Here is a 24,168-nt window from a genome sequence, read left to right as displayed (position 1 = left end):
AGCGAGTAATAAGGCTTACAAAGGCATTGGTAACTATAAATGGACTTTCCTTGTCAATGGATGGGATTCGCTTCACGTTTTTCGAGGAAAACATCCAATTATAATCTGTCTTAACAAAAAATGTAAAAAAATTAAACTTAAAATCAATAATGAGATTATAAAACCATTTAAAGCGAGTAATAAGGCTTACAAAGGCATTGGTGACTATAAATGGACTTTTCTCTTGAATGGATGGGATTCGCTTCACATTTCCCGAGGGAAACATCCAATTATAACCTGTTTTAACAAAAAATTCAAAAAAATTAAACTTAAAATCAATAATGAGATTATAAAACCATTTAAAGCGAGTAATGAGGCTTACAAAGGCATTGGTGATTATAAATGGACTTTTCTTGTCAATGGATGGGATTCGCTTAACGTTTGTTGAGCTAAACATCTAATTATAATCTGTTTTAACAAAAAATGTAAAAAAATTAAACTTAAAATCAATAATGAGATTATAAAATCATTTAAAGCGAGTAATAAGGCTTACAAAGGTATTGGTGACTATAAATGGACTTTTCTTGTCAATGGATGGGATTCGCTTCACGTTTCCCGAGAAAAACATCCAAATATAATCTATTTTAACAAAAAATGTAAAAAAACTAAACTTAAAATCAATAATGAGATTATAAGACCATTTAAAGCGAGTAATAAGGCTTACAAAGGCATTGGTAACTATAAATGGACTTTCCTTGTCAATGGATGGGATTCGCTTCACGTTTTCCGAGGAAAACATCCAATTATAATCTGTCTTAACAAAAAATGTAAAAAAATTAAACTTAAAATCAATAATGAGATTATAAAACCATTTAAAGCGAGTAATAAGGCTTACAAAGGCATTGGTGACTATAAATGGACTTTTCTTGTCAATGGATGGGATTCGCTTCACGTTTCCCGAGAAAAACATCCAATTTTAATCTATTTTAACAAAAAATGTAAAAAAATTAAACTTAAAATCAATAATGAGATTATAAAACCATTTAAAGCGAGTAATAAGGCTTACAAAGGCATTGGTGACTGTAAATGGACTTTTCTTGTCAATGGATGGGATTCGCTTAACATTTCTTGAGCTAAACAGCTAATTATAATCTGTTTTAGCAAAAAATGTAAAAAAATTACACTTAAAATCAATAATGAGATTATAAAACCATTTAAAGCGAGTAATAAGGCTTACAAAGGCATTGGTGACTATAAATGGACTTTTCTTGTCAATGGATGGGATTCGCTTCACGTTTCCCGAGAAAAACATCCAATTATAATCTATTTTAACAAAAAATGTAAAAAAATTACACTTAAAATCAATAATGAGATTATAAAACCATTTAAAGCGAGTAATAAGGCTTACAAAGGCATTTGTGACTATAAATGGACTTTTCTTGTCAATGGATGGGATTCGCTTCACGTTTCTTGAGCTAAACATCTAATTATAATTTGTTTTATCAAAAAATGTAAAAAAATTAAACTTAAAATCAATAATGAGATTATAAAACCATTTAAAGCGAGTAATAAGGCTTACAAAGGAATTGGTGACTATAAATGGACTTTTCTTGTCAATGGATGGGATTCGCTTCACGTTTGTTGAGCTAAACATCTAATTATAATCTGTTTTAACAAAAAATGTAAAAAAATTAAACTTAAAATCAATAATGAGATTATAAAACCATTTAAAGCGAATAATAAGGCTTACAAAGGCATTGGTGACTATAAATGGACTTTCCTTGTCAATGGATGGGATTCGCTTCACGTTTTCCGAGGAAAACATCCAATTATAATCTGTTTTAACAAAAAATGTAAAAAATTAAACTTAAAATCAATAATGAGATTATAAAACCATTTAAAGCGAGTAATAAGGCTTACAAAGGCATTGGTGACTATAAATGGACTTTTCTTGTCAATGGATGGGATTCGCTTAACATTTCTTGAGCTAAACATCTAATTATAATTTGTTTTAACAAAAAATGTAAAAAAATTAAACTTAAAATCAATAATGAGATTATAAAACCATTTAAAGCGAGTAATAAGGCTTACAAAGGCATTGGTGACTATAAATGGACTTTTCTTGTCAATGGATGGGATTCGCTTCACGTTTCCCGAGAAAAACATCCAATTTTAATCTATTTTAACAAAATATGTAAAAAAATTAAACTTAAAATCAATAATGAGATTATAAAACCATTTAAAGCGAGTAATAAGGCTTACAAAGGCATTGGTAACTGTAAATGGACTTTTCTTGTCAATGGATGGGATTCGCTTCATGTTTCTTGAGCTAAACATCTAATTATAATCTGTTTTAACAAAAAATGTAAAAAAATTAAACTTAAAATCAATAATGGGATTATAAAACCATTTAAAGCGAGTAATAAGGCTTACAAAGGCATTGGTGACTATAAATGGACTTTCCTTGTCAATGGATGGGATTCGCTTCACGTTTTCCGTGAAAAACATCCAATTATAATCTGTTTTAACAAAAAATGTAAAAAAATTAAACTTAAAATCAATAATGAGATTATAAAACCATTTAAAGCGAGTAATAAGGCTTACAAAGGCATTGGTGACTATAAATGGACTTTTCTCTTGAATGGATGGGATTCGCTTCACATTTCCCGAGGGAAACATCCAATTATAACCTGTTTTAACAAAAAATTCAAAAAAATTAAACTTAAAATCAATAATGAGATTATAAAACCATTTAAAGCGAGTAATAAGGCTTACAAAGGCATTGGTGATTATAAATGGACTTTTCTTGTCAATGGATGGGATTCGCTTCACGTTTCCCGAGAAAAACATCCAATTTTAATCTATTTTAACAAAATATGTAAAAAAATTAAACTTAAAATCAATAATGAGATTATAAAACCATTTAAAGCGAGTAATAAGGCTTACAAAGGCATTGGTAACTGTAAATGGACTTTTCTTGTCAATGGATGGGATTCGCTTCATGTTTCTTGAGCTAAACATCTAATTATAATCTGTTTTAACAAAAAATGTAAAAAAATTAAACTTAAAATCAATAATGGGATTATAAAACCATTTAAAGCGAGTAATAAGGCTTACAAAGGCATTGGTGACTATAAATGGACTTTCCTTGTCAATGGATGGGATTCGCTTCACGTTTTCCGAGGAAAACATCCAATTATAATCTGTTTTAACAAAAAATGTAAAAAAATTAAACTTAAAATCAATAATGAGATTATAAAACCATTTAAAGCGAGTAATAAGGCTTACAAAGGCATTGGTGACTATAAATGGACTTTTCTTGTCAATGGATGGGATTCGCTTAACATTTCTTGAGCTAAACATCTAATTATAATTTGTTTTAACAAAAAATGTAAAAAAATTAAACTTAAAATCAATAATGAGATTATAAAACCATTTAAAGCGAGTAATAAGGCTTACAAAGGCATTGGTGACTATAAATGGACTTTTCTTGTCAATGGATGGGATTCGCTTCACGTTTCCCGAGAAAAACATCCAATTTTAATCTATTTTAACAAAATATGTAAAAAAATTAAACTTAAAATCAATAATGAGATTATAAAACCATTTAAAGCGAGTAATAAGGCTTACAAAGGCATTGGTAACTGTAAATGGACTTTTCTTGTCAATGGATGGGATTCGCTTCATGTTTCTTGAGCTAAACATCTAATTATAATCTGTTTTAACAAAAAATGTAAAAAAATTAAACTTAAAATCAATAATGGGATTATAAAACCATTTAAAGCGAGTAATAAGGCTTACAAAGGCATTGGTGACTATAAATGGACTTTCCTTGTCAATGGATGGGATTCGCTTCACGTTTTCCGTGAAAAACATACAATTATAATCTGTTTTAACAAAAAATGTAAAAAAATTAAACTTAAAATCAATAATGAGATTATAAAACCATTTAAAGCGAGTAATAAGGCTTACAAAGGCATTGGTGACTATAAATGGACTTTTCTCTTGAATGGATGGGATTCGCTTCACATTTCCCGAGGGAAACATCCAATTATAACCTGTTTTAACAAAAAATTCAAAAAAATTAAACTTAAAATCAATAATGAGATTATAAAACCATTTAAAGCGAGTAATAAGGCTTACAAAGGCATTGGTGATTATAAATGGACTTTTCTTGTCAATGGATGGGATTCGCTTCACGTTTGTTGAGCTAAACATCTAATTATAATCTGTTTTAACAAAAAATGTAAAAAAATTAAACTTAAAATCAATAATGAGATTATAAAATCATTTAAAGCGAGTAATAAGGCTTACAAAGGTATTGGTGACTATAAATGGACTTTTCTTGTCAATGGATGGGATTCGCTTCACGTTTCCCGAGAAAAACATCCAAATATAATCTATTTTAACAAAAAATGTAAAAAAACTAAACTTAAAATCAATAATGAGATTATAAGACCATTTAAAGCGAGTAATAAGGCTTACAAAGGCATTGGTAACTATAAATGGACTTTCCTTGTCAATGGATGGGATTCGCTTCACGTTTTTCGAGGAAAACATCCAATTATAATCTGTCTTAACAAAAAATGTAAAAAAATTAAACTTAAAATCAATAATGAGATTATAAAACCATTTCAAGCGAGTAATAAGGCTTACAAAGGCATTGGTGACTATAAATGGACTTTTCTTGTCAATGGATGGGATTCGCTTCACGTTTCCCGAGAAAAACATCCAATTTTAATCTATTTTAACAAAAAATGTAAAAAAATTAAACTTAAAATCAATAATGAGATTATAAAACCATTTAAAGCGAGTAATAAGGCTTACAAAGTCATTGGTGACTGTAAATGGACTTTTCTTGTCAATGGATGGGATTCGCTTAACGTTTCTTGAGCTAAACATCTAATTATAATCTGTTTTAACAAAAAATGTAAAAAAATTAAACTTAAAATCAATAATGACATTATAAAACCATTTAAAGCGAGTAATAAGGCTTCCAAAGGCATTGGTGACTATAAATGGACTTTTCTTGTCAATGGATGGGATTCGCTTAACATTTCTTGAGCTAAACAGCTAATTATAATCTGTTTTAGCAAAAAATGTAAAAAAATTACACTTAAAATCAATAATGAGATTATAAAACCATTTAAAGCGAGTAATAAGGCTTATAAAGGCATTGGTGACTATAAATGGACTTTTCTTGTCAATGGATGGGATTCGCTTAACATTTCTTGAGCTAAACATCTAATTATAATCTGTTTTAACAAAAAATGTAAAAAAATTAAACTTAAAATCAATAATGAGATTATAAAACCATTTAAAGCGAGTAATAAGGCTTACAAAGGCATTGGTGACTATAAATGGACTTTTTTTGTCAATGGATGGGATTCGCTTCACGCTTCCCGAGGAAAACATCCAATTATAATCTGTTTTAACAAAAAATGTAAAAAAATTATACTTAAAATCAATAATGAGATTATAAAACCATTGAAAGCGAGTAATAAGGCTTACAAAGGCATTGGTGACTATAAATGGACTTTTCTTGTCAATGGATGGGATTCGCTTCACGTTTCCCGAGGAAAACATCCAATTATAATCTGTTTTAACAAAAAATGTAAAACAATTAAACTTAAAATCAATAATGAGATTATAAAACCATTGAAAGCGAGTAATAAGGCTTACAAAGGCATTGGTGACTATAAATGGACTTTTCTCTTGAATGGATGGGATTCGCTTCACATTTCCCGAGGGAAACATCCAATTATAATCTGTTTTAACAAAAAATTCAAAAAAATTAAACTTAAAATCAATAATGAGATTATAAAACCATTTAAAGCGAGTAATAAGGCTTCCAAAGGCATTGGTGACTATAAATAGACTTTTCTTGTCAATGGATGGGATTCGCTTAACGTTTCTTGAGCTAAACATCTAATTATAATCTGTTTTGACAAAAAATGTAAAAAAATTAAACTTAAAATCAATAATGAGATTATAAAATCATTTAAAGCGAGTAATAAGGCTTACAAAGGCATTGGTGACTATAAATGGACTTTTCTTGTCAATGGATGGGATTCGCTTCACGTTTCCCGAGAAAAACATCCAAATATAATCTATTTTAACAAAAAATGTAAAAAAATTAAACTTAAAATCGATAATGAGATTATAAGACCATTTAAAGCGAGTAATAAGGCTTACAAAGGCATTGGTGAATATAAATGGACTTTCCTTGTCAATGGATGGGATTCGCTTCACGTTTTCCGAGGAAAACATCCAATTATAATCTGTTTTAACAAAAAATGTAAAAAAATTAAACTTAAAATCAATAATGAGATTATAAAACCATTTAAAGCGAGTAATAAGGCTTACAAAGGCATTGGTGACTGTAAATGGACTTTTCTTGTCAATGGATGGGATTCGCTTAACGTTTCTTGAGCTAAACATCTAATTATAATCTGTTTTAACAAAAAATGTAAAAAAATTAAACTTAAAATCAATAATGACATTATAAAACCATTTAAAGCGAGTAAGAAGGCTTCCAAAGGCATTGGTGACTATAAATGGACTTTTCTTGTCAATGGATGGGATTCGCTTAACATTTCTTGAGCTAAACAGCTAATTATAATCTGTTTCAGCAAAAAATGTAAAAAAATTACACTTAAAATCAATAATGAGATTATAAAACCATTTAAAGCGAGTAATAAGGCTTATAAAGGCATTGGTGACTATAAATGGACTTTTCTTGTCAATGGATGGGATTCGCTTAACATTTCTTGAGCTAAACATCTAATTATAATCTGTTTTAACAAAAAATGTAAAAAAATTAAACTTAAAATCAATAATGAGACTATAAAACCATTTAAAGCGAGTAATAAGGCTTACAAAGGCATTGGTGACTATAAATGGACTTTTCTTGTCAATGGATGGGATTCGCTTCACGTTTCCCGAGAAAAACATCCAATTATAATCTATTTTAACAAAAAATGTAAAAAAATTAAACTTAAAATCAATAATGAGATTATAAAACCATTTAAAGCGAGTAATAAGGCTTACAAAGGCATTGGTGACTATAAATGGACTTTTCTTGTCAATGGATGGGATTCGCTTCACGTTTCCCGAGGAAAACATCCAATTATAATCTGTTTTAACAAAAAATGTAAAAAAATTAAACTTAAAATCAATAATGAGATTATAAAACCATTTAAAGCGAGTAATAAGGCTTACAAAGGCATTGGTGACTGTAAATGGACTTTTCTTGTCAATGGATGGGATTCGCTTAACGTTTCTTGAGCTAAACATCTAATTATAATATGTTTTAAGAAAAAATGTAAAAAAATTAAACTTAAAATCAATAATGAGATTATAAAACCATTTAAAGCGAGTAATAAGGCTTCCAAAGGCATTGGTGACTATAAATGGACTTTTCTTGTCAATGGATGGGATTCGCTTAACATTTCTTGAGCTAAACAGCTAATTATAATCTGTTTTAGCAAAAAATGTAAGAAAATTACACTTAAAATCAATAATGAGATTATAAAACCATTTAAAGCGAGTAATAAGGCTTATAAAGGCATTGGTGACTATAAATGGACTTTTCTTGTCAATGGATGGGATTCGCTTAACATTTCTTGAGCTAAACATCTAATTATAATCTGTTTTAACAAAAAATGTAAAAAAATTAAACTTAAAATCAATAATGAGATTATAAAACCATTTAAAGCGAGTAATAAGGCTTACAAAGGCATTGGTGACTATAAATGGACTTTTCTTGTCAATGGATGGGATTCGCTTCACGTTTCCCGAGAAAAACATCCAATTATAATCTATTTTAACAAAAAATGTAAAAAAATTACACTTAAAATCAATAATGAGATTATAAAACCATTTAAAGCGAGTAATAAGGCTTACAAAGGCATTGGTGACTATAAATGGACTTTTCTTGTCAATGGATGGGATTCGCTTCACGTTTCTTGAGCTAAACATCTAATTATAATCTGTTTTATCAAAAAATGTAAAAAAATTAAACTTAAAATCAATAATGAGATTATAAAACCATTTAAAGCGAGTAATAAGGCTTACAAAGGCATTGGTGACTATAAATGGACTTTTCTTGTCAATGGATGGGATTCCCTTCACGTTTCTCGAGAAAAACATCCAATTATAATCTCTTTTAACAAAAAATGTAAAAAAATTAAACTTAAAATCAATAATGAGATTATAAAACCATTTAAAGCGAGTAATAAGGCTTACAAAGGCATTGGTGACTATAAATGGACTTTTTTTGTCAATGGATGGGATTCGCTTCACGCTTCCCGAGGAAAACATCCAATTATAATCTGTTTTAACAAAAAATGTAAAAAAATTATACTTAAAATCAATAATGAGATTATAAAACCATTGAAAGCGAGTAATAAGGCTTACAAAGGCATTGGTGACTATAAATGGACTTTTCTTGTCAATGGATGGGATTCGCTTCACGTTTCCCGAGGAAAACATCCAATTATAATCTGTTTTAACAAAAAATGTAAAACAATTAAACTTAAAATCAATAATGAGATTATAAAACCATTGAAAGCGAGTAATAAGGCTTACAAAGGCATTGGTGACTATAAATGGACTTTTCTCTTGAATGGATGGGATTCGCTTCACATTTCCCGAGGGAAACATCCAATTATAATCTGTTTTAACAAAAAATTCAAAAAAATTAAACTTAAAATCAATAATGAGATTATAAAACCATTTAAAGCGAGTAATAAGGCTTCCAAAGGCATTGGTGACTATAAATAGACTTTTCTTGTCAATGGATGGGATTCGCTTAACGTTTCTTGAGCTAAACATCTAATTATAATCTGTTTTGACAAAAAATGTAAAAAAATTAAACTTAAAATCAATAATGAGATTATAAAATCATTTAAAGCGAGTAATAAGGCTTACAAAGGCATTGGTGACTATAAATGGACTTTTCTTGTCAATGGATGGGATTCGCTTCACGTTTCCCGAGAAAAACATCCAAATATAATCTATTTTAACAAAAAATGTAAAAAAATTAAACTTAAAATCGATAATGAGATTATAAGACCATTTAAAGCGAGTAATAAGGCTTACAAAGGCATTGGTGAATATAAATGGACTTTCCTTGTCAATGGATGGGATTCGCTTCACGTTTTTCGAGGAAAACATCCAATTATAAATTGTTTTAACAAAAAATGTAAAAAAATTAAACTTAAAATCAATAATGAGATTATAAAACCATTTAAAGCGAGTAATAAGGCTTACAAAGGCATTGGTGACTATAAATGGACTTTTCTCTTGAATGGATTGGATTCCCTTCACATTTCCCGAGGGAAACATCCAATTATAATCTGTTTTAACAAAAAATTCAAAAAAATTAAACTTAAAATCAATAATGAGATTCTAAAACCATTTAAAGCGAGTAATAAGACTTACAAAGGCATTGGTGACTATAAATGGACTTTTCTTGTCAATGGATGGGATTCGCTCAACGTTTGTTGAGCTAAACATCTAATTATAATCTGTTTTAACAAAAAATGTAAAAAAATTAAACTTAAAATCAATAATGAGATTATAAAACCATTTAAAGCGAGTGATAAGGCTTCCAAAGGCATTGGTGACTATAAATTGACTTTTCTTGTCAATGGATGGGATTCGCTTAACATTTCTTGAGCTAAACATCTAATTATAATCTGTTTTAACAAAAAATGTAAAAAAATTACACTTAAAATCAATATTGAGATTATAAAACCATTTAAAGCGAGTAATAAGGCTTACAAAGGCATTGGTGACTATAAATGGACTTTCCTTGTCAAATGATGGGATTCGCTTCACGTTTTTCGAGGAAAACATCCAATTATAATCTGTTTTAACAAAAAATGTAAAAAAATTATACTTAAAATCAATAATGAGATTATAAAACCATTTAAAGCGAGTAATAAGGCTTACAAAGGCATTGGTGACTATAAATGGACTTTTCTTGTCAATGGATGGGATTCGCTTCACGTTTCCTGAGCTAAACATCTAATTATAATCTGTTTTATCAAAAAATGTAAAAAAATTAAACTTAAAATCAATAATGAGATTATAAAACCATTTAAAGCGAGTAATAAGGCTTACAAAGGCATTGGTGACTATAAATGGACTTTTCTTGTCAATGGATGGGATTCGCTTCACGTTTCTCGAGAAAAACATCCAATTATAATCTCTTTTAACAAAAAATGTAAAAAAATTAAACTTAAAATCAATAATGAGATTATAAAACCATTTAAAGCGAATAATAAGGCTTACAAAGGCATTGGTGACTATAAATGGACTTTTTTTGTCAATGGATGGGATTCACTTCACGCTTCCCGAGGAAAACATCCAATTATAATCTGTTTTAACAAAAAATGTAAAAAAATTACACTTAAAATCAATAATGAGATTATAAAACCATTGAAAGCGAGTAATAAGGCTTACAAAGGCATTGGTGACTATAAATGGACTTTTCTTGTCAATGGATGGGATTCGCTTCACGTTTCCCGAGGAAAACATCCAATTATAATCTGTTTTAACAAAAAATGTAAAACAATTAAACTTAAAATCAATAATGAGATTATAAAACCATTGAAAGCGAGTAATAAGGCTTACAAAGGCATTGGTGACTATAAATGGACTTTTCTCTTGAATGGATGGGATTCGCTTCACATTTCCCGAGGGAAACATCCAATTATAATCTGTTTTAACAAAAAATTCAAAAAAATTAAACTTAAAATCAATAATGAGATTATAAAACCATTTAAAGCGACTAATAAGGCTTCCAAAGGCATTGGTGACTATAAATAGACTTTTCTTGTCAATGGATGGGACTCGCTTAACGTTTCTTGAGCTAAACATCTAATTATAATCTGTTTTAACAAAAAATGTAAAAAAATTAAACTTAAAATCAATAATGAGATTATAAAACCATTTAAAGCGAGTAATAAGGCTTACAAAGACATTGGTGACTATAAATGGACTTTTCTTGTCAATGGATGGGATTCGCTTCACGTTTCTCGAGAAAAACATCCAAATATAATCTATTTTAACAAAAAATGTAAAAAAATTAAACTTAAAATCAATAATGAGATTATAAGACCATTTAAAGCGAGTAATAAGGCTTACAAAGGCATTGGTGACTATAAATGGACTTTCCTTGTCAATGGATGGGATTCGCTTCACGTTTTTCGAGGAAACCATCCAATTATAATCTGTTTTAACAAAAAATGTAAAAAAATTAAACTTAAAATCAATAATGAGATTATAAAACCATTTAAAGCGAGTAATAAGGCTTACAAAGGCATTGGTGACTATAAATGGACTTTTCTCTTGAATGGATGGGATTCCCTTCACATTTCCCGAGGGAAACATCCAATTATAATCTGTTTTAACAAAAAATTCAAAAAAATTAAACTTAAAATCAATAATGAGATTCTAAAACCATTTAAAGCGAGTAATAAGGCTTACAAAGGCATTGGTGACTATAAATGGACTTTTCTTGTGAATGGATGGGATTCGCTTAACGTTTGTTGAGCTAAACATCTAATTATAATATGTTTTAACAAAAAATATAAAAAAATTAAACTTAAAATCAATAATGAGATTATAAAATCATTTAAAGCGAGTAATAAGGCTTACAAAGGCATTGGTGACTATAAATGGACTTTTCTTGTCAATGGATGGGATTCGCTTCACGTTTCCCGAGAAAAACATCCAAATATAATCTATTTTAACGAAAAATGTAAAAAAATTAAACTTAAAATCGATAATGAGATTATAAGACCATTTAAAGCGAGTAATAAGGCTTACAAAGGCATTGGTGACTATAAATGGACTTTCCTTGTCAAAGGATGGGATTCGCTTCACGTTTTTCGAGGAAAACATCCAATTATAATCTGTTTTAACAAAAAATGTAAAAAAATTAAACTTAAAATCAATAATGAGATTATAAAACCATTTAAAGCGAGTAATAAGGCTTACAAAGGCATTGGTGACTATAAATGGACTTTTCTCTCGAATGGATGGGATTCGCTTCACATTTCCCGAGGGAAACATCCAATTATAATCTGTTTTAACAAAAAATTCAAAAAAAATAAACTTAAAATCAATAATGAGATTCTAAAACCATTTAAAGCGAGTAATAAGGCTTACAAAGGCATTGGTGACCATAAATGGACTTTTCTTGTCAATGGATGGGATTCGCTTAGCGTTTGTTGGGCTAAACATCTAATTATAATCTGTTTTAACAAAAAATGTAAAAAAATTAAACTTAAAATCAATAATGAGATTATAAAATCATTTAAAGCGAGTAATAAGGCTTACAAAGGCATTGGTGACTATAAATGGACTTTTCTTGTCAATGGATGGGATTCGCTTAACGTTTGTTGGGCTAAACATCTAATTATAATCTGTTTTAACAAAAAATGTAAAGAAATTAAACTTAAAATCAATAATGAGATTATAAAATCATTTAAAGCGAGTAATAAGGCTTACAAAGGCATTGGTGACTATAAATGGACTTTTCTCTTGAATGGATGGGATTCCCTTCACATTTCCCGAGGGAAACATCCAATTATAATCTGTTTTAACAAAAAATTCAAAAAAATTAAACTTAAAATCAATAGTGAGATTCTAAAACCATTTAAAGCGAGTAATAAGGCTTACAAAGGCATTGGTGACTATAAATGGACTTTTCTTGTCAATGGATGGGATTCGCTTAACGTTTGTTGAGCTAAACATCTAATTATAATCTGTTTTAACAAAAAATGTAAAAAAATTAAACTTAAAATCAATAATGAGATTATAAAACCATTTAAAGCGAGTGATAAGGCTTCCAAAGGCATTGGTGACTATAAATTGACTTTTCTTGTCAATGGATGGGATTCGCTTAACATTTCTTGAGCTAAACATCTAATTATAATCTGTTTTAACAAAAAATGCAAAAAAAATTACACTTAAAATCAATATTGAGATTATAAAACCATTTAAAGCGAGTAATAAGGCTTACAAAGGCATTGGTGACTATAAATGGACTTTCCTTGTCAAAGGATGGGATTCGCTTCACGTTTTTCGAGGAAAACATCCAATTATAATCTGTTTTAACAAAAATAGTAAAAAAATTAAACTTAAAATCAATAATGAGATTATAAAACCATTTAAAGCGAGTAATAAGGCTTACAAAGGCATTGGTGACTATAAATGGACTTTTCTCTCGAATGGATGGGATTCGCTTCACGTTTCCCGAGGGAAACATCCAATTATAATCTGTTTTAACAAAAAATTCAAAAAAATTAAACTTAAAATCAATAATGAGATTATAAAATCATTTAAAGCGAGTAATAAGGCTTACAAAGGCATTGGTGACTGTAAATGGACTTTTCTTGTCAATGGATGGGATTCGCTTAACGTTTCTTGAGCTAAACATCTAATTATAATCTGTTTTAACAAAAAATGTAAAAAAATTAAACTTAAAATCAATAATGAGATTATAAAACCATTTAAAGCGAGTGATAAGGCTTCCAAAGGCATTGGTGACTATAAATTGACTTTTCTTGTCAATGGATGGGATTCGCTTAACATTTCTTGAGCTAAACATCTAATTATAATCTGTTTTAACAAAAAATGCAAAAAAAATTACACTTAAAATCAATATTGAGATTATAAAACCATTTAAAGCGAGTAATAAGGCTTACAAAGGCATTGGTGACTATAAATGGACTTTCCTTGTCAAAGGATGGGATTCGCTTCACGTTTTTCGAGGAAAACATCCAATTATAATCTGTTTTAACAAAAAATGTAAAAAAATTAAACTTAAAATCAATAATGAGATTATAAAACCATTTAAAGCGAGTAATAAGGCTTACAAAGGCATTGGTGACTATAAATGGACTTTTCTCTCGAATGGATGGGATTCGCTTCACGTTTCCCGAGGGAAACATCCAATTATAATCTGTTTTAACAAAAAATTCAAAAAAATTAAACTTAAAATCAATAATGAGATTATAAAATCATTTAAAGCGAGTAATAAGGCTTACAAAGGCATTGGTGACTGTAAATGGACTTTTCTTGTCAATGGATGGGATTCGCTTCACGTTTCCCGAGAAAAACATCCAAATATAATCTGTTTTAGCAAAAAATGTAAAAAAATTAAACTTAAAATCAATAATGAGATTATAAGACCATTTAAAGCGAGTAATAAGGCTTACAAAGGCATTGCTAACTATAAATGGACTTTCCTTGTCAATGGATGGGATTCGCTTCACGTTTTCCGAGGAAAACATCCAATTATAATCTGTTTTAACAAAAAATGTAAAAAAATTAAACTTAAAATCAATAATGACATTATAAAACCATTTAAAGCGAGTAATAAGGCTTACAAAGGCATTGGTGACTATAAATGGACTTTTCTTGTCAATGGATGGGATTCGCTTCACGTTTCCCGAGAAAAACATCCAATTTTAATCTATTTTAACAAAATATGTAAAAAAATTAAACTTAAAATCAATAATGAGATTATCAAACCATTTAAAGCGAGTAATAAGGCTTACAAAGGCATTGGTGACTGTAAATGGACTTTTCTTGTCAATGGATGGGATTCGCTTAACGTTTCTTGAGCTAAACATCTAATTATAATCTGTTTTAACAAAAAATGTAAAAAAATTAAACTTAAATTCAATAATGAGATTATAAAACCATTTAAAGCGAGTAATAAGGCTTCCAAAGGCATTGGTGACTATAAATGGACTTTTCTTGTCAATGGATGGGATTCGTTTAACATTTCTTGAGCTAAACATCTAATTATAATCTGTTTTAGCAAAAAATGTAAAAAAATTACACTTAAAATCAATAATGAGATTATAAAACCATTTAAAGCGAGTAGTAAAGCTTACAAAGGCATTGGTGACTATAAATGGACTTTTCTTGTCAATGGATGGGATTCGCTTAACATTTCTTGAGCTAAACATCTAATTATAATCTGTTTTAACAAAAAATGTAAAAAAATTAAACTTAAAATCAATAATGAGATTATAAAACCATTTAAAGCGAGTGATAAGGCTTCCAAAGGCATTGGTGACTATAAATTGACTTTTCTTGTCAATGGATGGGATTCTCTTAACATTTCTTGAGCTAAACATCTAATTATAATCTGTTTTAACAAAAAATGCAAAAAAAATTACACTTAAAATCAATATTGAGATTATAAAACCATTTAAAGCGAGTAATAAGGCTTACAAAGGCATTGGTGACTATAAATGGACTTTCCTTGTCAAAGGATGGGATTCGCTTCACGTTTTTTGAGGAAAACATCCAATTATAATTTGTTTTAACAAAAAATGTAAAAAAATTAAACTTAAAATCAATAATGAGATTATAAAACCATTTAAAGCGAGTAATAAGGCTTACAAAGGCATTGGTGACTATAAATGGACTTTTCTCTCGAATGGATGGGATTCGCTTCACATTTCCCGAGGGAAACATCCAATTATAATCTGTTTTAACAAAAAATGTAAAAAAATTAAACTTAAAATCAATAATGAGATTATAAAACCATTTAAAGCGAGTAATAAGGCTTACAAAGGCATTGGTGACTATAAATGGACTTTTCTTGTCAATGGATGGGATTCCCTTCACGTTTCCCGAGGAAAACATCCAATCATAACCTGTTTTAACAAAAAATGTAAAAAAATTACACTTAAAATCAATAATGAGATTATAAAACCATTTAAAGCGAGTAATAAGGCTTCCAAAGGCATTGGTGACTATAAATGGACTTTTCTTGTCAATGGATGGGATTCGTTTAACATTTCTTGAGCTAAACATCTAATTATAATCTGTTTTAGCAAAAAATGTAAAAAAATTACACTTAAAATCAATAATGAGATTATAAAACCATTTAAAGCGAGTAATAAAGCTTACAAAGGCATTGGTGACTATAAATGGACTTTTCTTGTCAATGGATGGGATTCGCTTAACATTTCTTGAGCTAAACATCTAATTATAATCTGTTTTAACAAAAAATGGAAAAAAATTACACTTAAAATCAATAATGAGATTATAAAACCATTTAAAGCGAGTGATAAGGCTTCCAAAGGCATTGGTGACTATAAATTGACTTTTCTTGTCAATGGATGGGATTCGCTTAACATTTCTTGAGCTAAACATCTAATTATAATCTGTTTTAACAAAAAATGTAAAAAAATTACACTTAAAATCAATATTGAGATTATGAAACCATTTAAAGCGAGTAATAAGGCTTACAAAGGCATTGGTGACTATAAATGGACTTTCCTTGTCAAAGGATGGGATTCGCTTCACGTTTTTCGAGGAAAACATCCAATTATAATCTGTTTTAACAAAAAATGTAAAAAAATTAAACTTAAAATCAATAATGAGATTATAAAACCATTTAAAGCGAGTAATAAGGCTTACAAAGGCATTGGTGACTATAAATGGACTTTTCTCTCGAATGGATGGGATTCGCTTCACATTTCCCGAGGGAAACATCCAATTATAATCTGTTTTAACTAAAAATTCAAAAAAATTAAACTTAAAATCAATAATGAGATTATAAAATCATTTAAAGCGAGTAATAAGGCTTACAAAGGCATTGGTGACTATAAATGGACTTTTCTTGTCAATGGATGGGATTCGCTTCACGTTTCCCGAGAAAAACATCCAAATATAATCTGTTTTAACAAAAAATGTAAAAAAATTAAACTTAAAATCAATAATGAGATTATAAGACCATTTAAAGCGAGTAATAAGGCTTACAAAGGCATTGGTAACTATAAATGGACTTTCCTTGTCAATGGATGGGATTCGCTTCACGTTTTTCGAGGAAAACATCCAATTATAATCTGTTTTAACAAAAAATGTAAAAAAATTAAACTTAAAATCAATAATGACATTATAAAACCATTTAAAGCGAGTAATAAGGCTTACAAAGGCATTGGTGACTATAAATGCACTTTTCTTGTCAATGGATGGGATTCGCTTCACGTTTCCCGAGAAAAACATCCAATTTTAATCTATTTTAACAAAATATGTAAAAAAATTAAACTTAAAATCAATAATGAGATTATCAAACCATTTAAAGCGAGTAATAAGGCTTACAAAGGCATTGGTGACTGTAAATGGACTTTTCTTGTCAATGGATGGGATTCGCTTAACGTTTCTTGAGCTAAACATCTAATTATAATCTGTTTTAACAAAAAATGTAAAAAAATTAAACTTAAATTCAATAATGAGATTATAAAACCATTTAAAGCGAGTAATAAGGCTTCCAAAGGCATTGGTGACTATAAATGGACTTTTCTTGTCAATGGATGGGATTCGTTTAACATTTCTTGAGCTAAACATCTAATTATAATCTGTTTTAGCAAAAAATGTAAAAAAATTACACTTAAAATCAATAATGAGATTATAAAACCATTTAAAGCGAGTAGTAAAGCTTACAAAGGCATTGGTGACTATAAATGGACTTTTCTTGTCAATGGATGGGATTCGCTTAACATTTCTTGAGCTAAACATCTAATTATAATCTGTTTTAACAAAAAATGTAAAAAAATTAAACTTAAAATCAATAATGAGATTATAAAACCATTTAAAGCGAGTAATAAGGCTTACAAAGGCATTGGTGACTATAAATGGACTTTTCTTGTCAATGGATGGGATTCCCTTCACGTTTCCCGAGGAAAACATCCAATTATAATCTGTTTTAACAAAAAATGTAAAAAAATTACACTTAAAATCAATAATGAGATTATAAAACCATTTAAAGCGAGTAATAAGGCTTCTAAAGGCATTGGTGACTATAAATGGACTTTTCTTGTCAATGGATGGGATTCGTTTAACATTTCTTGAGCTAAACATCTAATTATAATCTGTTTTAGCAAAAAATGTAAAAAAATTACACTTAAAATCAATAATGAGATTATAAAACCATTTAAAGCGAGTAATAAAGCTTACAAAGGCATTGGTGACTATAAATGGACTTTTCTTGTCAATGGATGGGATTCGCTTAACATTTCTTGAGCTAAACATCTAATTATAATCTGTTTTAACAAAAAATGGAAAAAAATTACACTTAAAATCAATAATGAGATTATAAAACCATTTAAAGCGAGTGATAAGGCTTCCAAAGGCATTGGTGACTATAAATTGACTTTTCTTGTCAATGGATGGGATTCGCTTAACATTTCTTGAGCTAAACATCTAATTATAATCTGTTTTAACAAAAAATGTAAAAAAATTACACTTAAAATCAATATTGAGATTATAAAACCATTTAAAGCGAGTAATAAGGCTTACAAAGGCATTGGTGACTATAAATGGACTTTCCTTGTCAAAGGATGGGATTCGCTTCACGTTTCCCGAGAGAAACATCCAAATATAATCTGTTTTAACAAAAAATATAAAAAAATTAAACTTAAAATCAATAATGAGATTATAAGACCATTTAAAGCGAGTGATAAGGCTTACAAAGGCATTGGTAACTATAAATGGACTTTCCTTGTCAATGGATGGGATTCGCTTCACGTTTTCCGAGGAAAACATCCAATTATAATCTGTTTTAACAAAAAATGTAAAAAAATTAAACTTAAAATCAATAATGAGATTATAAGACCATTTAAAGCGAGTGATAAGGCTTACAAAGGCATTGGTAACTATAAATGGACTTTCCTTGTCAATGGATGGGATTCGCTTCACGTTTTCCAAGGAAAACATCCAATTATAATCTGTTTTAACAAAAAATGTAAAAAAATTAAACTTAAAATCAATAATGAGATTATAAAACCATTTAAAGCGAGTAATAAGGCTTACAAAGGCATTGGTGACTATTAATGGACTTTTCTTGTCAATGGATGGGATTCGCTTCACGTTTCCCGAGAGAAACATCCAAATATAATCTGTTTTAACAAAAAATATAAAAAAATTAAACTTAAAATCAATAATGAGATTATAAGACCATTTAAAGCGAGTGATAAGGCTTACAAAGGCATTGGTAACTATAAATGGACTTTCCTTGTCAATGGATGGGATTCGCTTCACGTTTCTCGAGAAAAACATCCAATTTTAATCTATTTTAACAAAATATGTAAAAAAATTAAACTTAAAATCAATAATGAGATTATCAAACCATTTAAAGCGAGTAATAAGGCTTACAAAGGCATTGGTGACTGTAAATGGACTTCTCTTGTCAATGGATGGGATTCGCTTAACGTTTCTTGAGCTAAACATCTAATTATAATCTGTTTTAACAAAAAATGTAAAAAAATTAAACTTAAATTCAATAATGAGATTATAAAACCATTTAAAGCGAGTAATAAGGCTTCCAAAGGCATTGGTGACTATAAATGGACTTTTCTTGTCAATGGATGGGATTCGTTTAACATTTCTTGAGCTAAACATCTAATTATAATCTGTTTTAGCAAAAAATGTAAAAAAATTAAACTTAAAATCAATAATGAGATTATAAAACCATTTAAAGCGAGTAATAAAGCTTACAAAGGCATTGGTGACTATAAATGGACTTTTCTTGTCAATGGATGGGATTCGCTTAACATTTCTTGAGCTAAACATCTAATTATAATCTGTTTTAACAAAAAATGTAAAAAAATTAAACTTAAAATCAATAATGAGATTATAAAACCATTTAAAGCGAGTAATAAGGCTTACAAAGGCATTGGTGACTATAAATGGACTTTTCTTGTTAATGGATGGGATTCCCTTCACGTTTCCCGAGGAAAACATCCAATTATAATCTGTTTTAACAAAAAATGTAAAAAAATTACACTTAAAATCAATAATGAGATTATAAAACCATTTAAAGCGAGTAATAAGGCTTACAAAGGCATTGGTGACTATAAATGGACTTTTCTTGTCAATGGATGGGATTCGCTTCACGTTTCTTGAGCTAAACATCTAAATATAATCTGTTTTATCAAAAAATGTAAAAAAATTAAACTTAAAATCAATAATGAGATTATAAAACCATTTAAAGCGAGTAATAAGGCTTACAAAGGCATTGGTGATTATAAATGGACTTTTCTTGTCAATGGATGCGATTCGCTTCACGTTTCCCGAGAAAAACATCCAATTATAATCTATTTTAACAAAAAATGTAAAAAAATTAAACTTAAAATCAATAATGAGATTATAAAACCATTTAAAGCGAGTAATAAGGCTTACAGAAACATTGGTGACTATAAATGGACTTTTCTTGTCAATGGATGGGATTCGCTTCACGTTTCCCGAGAAAAACATCCAATTATAATCTCTTTTAACAAAAAACGTAAAAAAATTAAACTTAAAATCAATAATGAGATTATAAAACCATTTAAAGCGAGTAATAAGGCTTACAAACGCATTGGTGACTATAAATGGACTTTTCTTGTCAATGGATGGGATTCGCTTCACGTTTCCCGAGGAAAACATCCAATTATAATCTGTTTTAACAAAAAATGTAAAAAAATTAAACTTAAAATCAATAATGAGATTATAAAACCATTGAAAGCTAGTAATAAGGCTTACAAAGGCATTGGTGACTATAAATGGACTTTTCTTGTCAATGGATGGGATTCGCTTCACGTTTCCCGAGGAAAACATCCAATTATAATCTGTTTTAACAAAAAATGTAAAAAAATTACACTTAAAATCAATAATGAGATTATAAAACCATTGAAAGCGAGTAATAAGGCTTACAAAGGCATTGGTGACTATAAATGGACTTTTCTTGTCAATGGATGGGATTCGCTTCACGTTTCCCGAGAAAAACATCCAATTATAATCTATTTTAACAAAAAATGTAAAAAAATTAAACTTAAAATCAATAATGAGATTATAAAACCATTTAAAGCGAGTAATAAGGCTTCCAAAGGCATTGGTGACTGTAAATGGACTTTTCTTGTCAATGGATGGGATTCGCTTAACGTTCCTTGAGCTAAACATCTAATTATCATCTGTTTTAACAAAAAATGTAAAAAAATTAAACTTAAAATCAATAATGAGATTATAAAACCATTTAAAGCGAGTAATAAGGCTTACAAAGGCATTGGTGACTATAAATGGACTTTTCTTGTCAATGGATGGGAGTCGCTTAACGTTTCTTGAGCTAAACATCTAATTATAATCTGTTTTAACAAAAAATGTAAAAAAATTAAACTTAAAATCAATAATGAGATTATAAAACCATTTAAAGCGAGTAATAAGGCTTACAAAGGCATTGGTGACTATAAATGGACTTTTCTTGTCAATGGATGGGATTCGATTCACGTTTCCCGAGGAATACATCCAATTATAATCTGTTTTAATAAAAATTGTAAAAAAATTAAACTTAAAATCAATAATGAGATTATAAAACCATTTAAAGCGAGTAATAAGGCTTACAAAGGCATTGGTGACTATAAATGGACTTTTCTTGTCAATGGATGGGATTCGCTTCACGTTTCCCGAGGAAAACATCCAATTATAATCTGTTTTAACAAAAAATGTAAAAAAATTAAACTTAAAATCAATAATGAGATTATAAAACCATTTAAAGCGAGTAATAAGGCTTACAAAGGCATTGGTGACTATAAATGGACTTTTCTTGTCAATGGATGGGAGTCGCTTAACGTTTCTTGAGCTAAACATCTAATTATAATCTGTTTTAACAAAAAATGTAAAAAAATTAAACTTAAAATCAATAATGAGATTATAAAACCATTTAAAGCGAGTAATAAGGCTTACAAAGGCATTTGTGACTATAAATGGACTTTTCTTGTCAATGGATGGGATTCGCTTCACGTTTCCCGAGAAAAACATCCAATTATAATCTATTTTAACAAAAAATGTAAAAAAATTAAACTTAAAATCAATAATGAGATTATAAAACCATTTAAAGCGAGTAATAAGGCTTCCAAAGGCATTGGTGACTGTAAATGGACTTTTCTTGTCAATGGATGGGATTCGCTTAACGTTCCTTGAGCTAAACATCTAATTATAATCTGTTTTAACAAAAAATGTAAAAAAATTAAACTTAAAATCAATAATGAGATTATAAAACCATTTAAAGCGAGTAATAAGGCTTACAAAGGCATTGGTCACTATAAATGGACTTTTCTTGTCAATGGATGGGATTCGCTTCACGTTTTCCGAGGAAAACATCCAATTATAATCTGTTTTAACAAAAAATGTAAAAAAATTAAACTTAAAATCAATAATGACATTATAAAACCATTTAAAGCGAGTAATAGGGCTTACAAAAGCATTGGTGACTCTAAATGGACTTTTCTATTGAATGGATGGGATTCGCTTCACCTTTCCCGAGGAAAACATCCAATTATAATCTGTTTTAACAAAAACTGTAAAAAAATTAAACTTAAAATCAATAATGAGATTATAAAACCATTTAAAGCGAGTAATAAGGCTTACAAAGGCATTTGTGACTATAAATGGACTTTTCTTGTCAATGGTTGGGATTCGCTTCACGTTTCCCGAGGAAAACATCCAATTATAATCTGTTTTAACAAAAAATGTAAAAAAATTAAACCTAAAATCAATAATGAGATTATAAAACCATTTAAAGCGAGTAATAAGGCTTACAAAGGCATTGGTGACTATAAATGGACTTTTCTTGTCAATGGATGGGAGTCGCTTAACGTTTCTTGAGCTAAACATCTAATTATAATCTGTTTTAACAAAAAATGTAAAAAAATTAAACTTAAAATCAATAATGAGATTATAAAACCATTTAAAGCGAGTAATAAGGCTTACAAAGGCATTGGTGACTATAAATGGACTTTTCTTGTCAATGGATGGGATTCGATTCACGTTTCCCGAGGAATACATCCAATTATAATCTGTTTTAATAAAAAATGTAAAAAAATTAAACTTAAAATCAATAATGAGATTATAAAACCATTTAAAGCGAGTAATAAGGCTTACAAAGGCATTGGTGACTATAAATGGACTTTTCTTGTCAATGGATAGGATTCGCTTCACGTTTCGTGAGCTAAACATCTAATTATAATCTGTTTTAACAAAAAATGAAAAAAAATTAAACTTAAAATCAATAATGAGATTATAAAACCATTTAAAGCGAGTAATAAGGCTTACAAAGGCATTGGTGACTCTAAAGGGACTTTTTTTGTCAATGGATGGGATTCGCCTCACGTTTCTTGAGCTAAACATCTAATTATAATCTGTTTTAAGAAAAAATGTAAAAAAATTAAACTTAAAATCAATAATGAGATTATAAAACCATTTAAAGCGAGTAATAAGGCTTACAAAGGCTTTGGTGACTATAAATGGACTTTTCATGTCAATGGATGGGATTCGCTTCATGTTTCCCGAGGAAAACATCCAATTATAATCTGTTTTAACAAAAAATGTAAAAAAATTAAACCTAAAATCAATAATGAGATTATAAAACCATTTAAAGCGAGTAATAAAGCTTACAAAGGCATTGGTGACTATAAATGGACTTTTCTTGTCCATGGATGGGATTCACTTCACGTTTCCCGAGAAAAACATCCAATTATAATCTCTTTTAACAAAAAATGTAAAAAAATTAAACTTAAAATCAACAATGAGATTATAAAACCATTTAAAGCGAGTAATAAGGCTTACAAAGGCATTGGTGACTATAAATGGACTTTTCTTGTCAATGGATGGGATTCGCTTCACGTTTCCCGAGAAAAACATCCAATTATAATCTATTTTAACAAAAAATGTAAAAAAATTAAACTTAAAATCAATAATGAGATTATAAAACCATTTAAAGCGAGTAATAAGGCTTACAATGGTATTGGTGACTATAAATGGACTTTTCTTGTCAATGGATGGGATTCGCTTCACGTTTCCCAAGAAAAACATCCAATTATAATCTATTTTAACAAAAAATGTAAAAAAATTAAACTTAAAATCAATAATGAGATTATAAAACCATTTAAAGCGAGTAATAAGGCTTACAAAGGCATTGGTGACTATAAATGGACTTTTCTTGTCAATGGATGGGATTCGCTTAACGTTTCTTGAGCTAAACATCTAATTATAATCTGTTTTATCAAAAAATGTAAAAAAATTAAAATTAAAATCAATAATGAGATTATAAAACCATTTAAAGCGAGTAATAAGGCTTACAAAGGCATTGGTGACTATAAATGGACTTTTCTTGTC

This window comes from Theobroma cacao, chromosome 10 (genome assembly GCF_053813885.1).
Source record: "Theobroma cacao isolate CCN51 chromosome 10, ASM5381388v1, whole genome shotgun sequence".
NCBI lineage: Eukaryota > Viridiplantae > Streptophyta > Magnoliopsida > Malvales > Malvaceae > Theobroma > Theobroma cacao.
The sequence above is the reverse complement of the archived record's forward strand: the minus strand, read 5'-3'. Positions refer to the sequence as shown.